The sequence below is a fragment of the Oratosquilla oratoria genome, chromosome 7 (assembly GCF_046742065.1).
Source record: "Oratosquilla oratoria isolate Oo_2021 chromosome 7, ASM4674206v1, whole genome shotgun sequence".
In the NCBI taxonomy this organism is placed as follows: Eukaryota; Metazoa; Arthropoda; class Malacostraca; order Stomatopoda; family Squillidae; genus Oratosquilla; species Oratosquilla oratoria.
This window is the reverse complement of record NC_134783.1, coordinates 9,176,667-9,179,166: the sequence shown is the minus strand read 5'-3', so window position 1 is coordinate 9,179,166 and position 2,500 is coordinate 9,176,667. Positions and strand designations below refer to the sequence as shown.

The 2,500-nt window shown below is 37.6% G+C and overlaps 1 protein-coding gene across 1 annotated transcript in view; it reads left to right on the top strand.

Annotated features, from left to right (window-relative positions):
* LOC143026737 (uncharacterized) overlaps positions 1–2,500 on the top strand; it is a 33,066-nt gene that overhangs the window by 21,402 nt on the left and 9,164 nt on the right. The gene's annotated exons all lie outside the window — the stretch shown is intronic.

Genomic DNA, 2,500 nt, shown 5'->3' with positions numbered 1-2,500 from the left:
TATATATATATATATATATATATATATATATATTCTGTTAAAAATCACAGCATTCTTCTGAGTATTTTCTTCTCTGAAGCAGGGAGAGAAAATATAATATTTCCGAACAAGTCCATGTTTAGAAATAAAAACTAACTTTCACGACGTTTCGCCTACACATTAGGCATATTCTGGTAATTTTATTGAATACATTACTTACAAGATTATAAATACAGAAATGAAAATATTAAGGAGAGGTCAATGGTTACATGAGTCATGTTCTATGGGTGACACGAGATGCTCCGAAGAGTTCTAAAGTACCACAATTTTTCGTTGAATGTTAATTATTGGCATATGATCTCTTATAAAAACAGCCTCTAAACATTTCGGTTTCTTCCTGTTATTCTTCTTAACCAAAATTGAAGTGCTTTTATTTAGTTGGTCCCGTGTAATGTTGGTATTGTGGACTTTTGTCAAGTGAGATTTTATCGCGCCATTTTGCATGTGTTGTGTGAGCCTCTGAGTTAATGTTTGTGTGGTATGGCCTATATACTCCTCTTTGCAAAGCACACCGTCTTTATTTGAATTACATGAGTATTTATATACCATATTATTTTTCTTAAGCTTATCCGTGGTAACTGCCATATTGTTTTTCATCACCAGCGATGATGTTCTTTGGTTACGGTAATAAATTATAAATTTTAATTTGTCCTCTTGGTTTTCGGGCTTACAATTTTTTCATCTTTTTTATACGCTGATTAGATGGTATTCTTATAATAAATCTTTATTCTTTGTGTTGGCTATCTCCATATTATTTTCACTGCTTTATCAATATCCCTCATTGCAAAGCCAATGTTAGTTCAAATTTGTTTGACTCTAATAAGTTCTTGGTGTAGAAGTTGCCAACTAGAACAAACTTTAAAAGCTCTTGTGATATACGCACGTATTACGATCATCTTATATTTGAAGGGACATTCACTAGAACCGTTTAGGCACCTTCCAGAGTTAGTGAGTTTTCTATAGACAGTTGTAGTGATAAAGCCTTTTATTCCATCTACCCAAACGTCCACCGTAAAGTGTAGACAAGAATATTCTTCCATTTTGTTTTTGATGTTATCAAGGTGTTTTTCTCCTTCTACATCTACATTTTTGTAGATGTAGAAGGCGAAAAACACCTTGATAACATCAAAAACAAAACGGAAGAATATAGTTGTCTACACTTTACGGTGGAAAGGAGCGTCAATAATAAAAATCCCCTTTTTAGACGTTTGGGTATTTGGCATTGCAATGAGGGACACTGACATATAATATATATATATATATATATATATATATATCATATATATATATATATATATATATATATATGCATACATATATATATATATATATATATATATATATATATATATACACGAAAGGCTTTTCCCCCTTACAAAGGAGGCACCACCTGGATGACGGGTCAGCCCTGCATCTTGCCCACTGCCCTGGGTCAGAAGCAGTCGCAAGACACAAAACATCCACAGCAAGGCAGCTTCATTAAATCGACGACCTCTTTTCTCCGCCCCCTCATGCAAAAATGGAGAGGACGGGGAGAAATCCCTTCGGGCTGCGTCAATTTATTTTTCACACATACTCCCTCACCCACCATCCACCACCCACTCTCCCTCATGCATAACAGCATCATCCATACACAACCATTCTCCATTCACCCCTATCTTCTGTCCTTTCCCGTCCTTCCTCAACAGATATTCCCTTCTTTCCCAATGCCCCTTTTATCCCATCCATCCATCTCACCCTAGGTCGACCTATCATGTTCACTCCATCCACCTCTGCCTTCCACATATCTTTTACTAATCTTTCTTCGCTCATTCTTTCCATGTGTCCAAACCATCCTAATACTCTTTCATCAACCCTATCTCCCAACTCCCTTTCTACCCCTGTTCTTCTCCTCACCTCTTCACTCTACCCAGCCTAGTAACCCCTACCATACTTCTCGGACACCTCATTTCAAACACATTCAAACTCTTCCTCTCTTCCTCTCTATTTTCTATCTTTCTGCCCCATATAGTGCTGTCGGCACAATCGCTCCTTCATAGAATCTCTTCTTTGCATTCATTTCCAAATGTCTATTTCTCATTACACTCCATTCCTGCCACATTCTCACCCAAGTATCTAAAACTATCCACTTCCTCCAGTCTCTCTCTCTTAATACTCACTTTCAGTCTGCTGCCACTTTCTTCCATTGTACATCATATCTCCCTCACTTTTACCCATATTTATCTTCAACTTCCTTCTTTCGCACACCTTCCCAAACTCTGTCACTAACTTCCTCAATCCCTCCTCTGATCCTGCTACAAGCGCAGTGTCATCAGTAAACAACAACTGACTTATCTCCCACTTTTCTCCATTTTCTTTAACCATCTCCAACCCCCGACCCAGTACCCTTGCATTTACTACCCCATACATGTATAAATTGAACAGGTAGGGCGACATAACAGATCCCTCACGAAGTCCCACC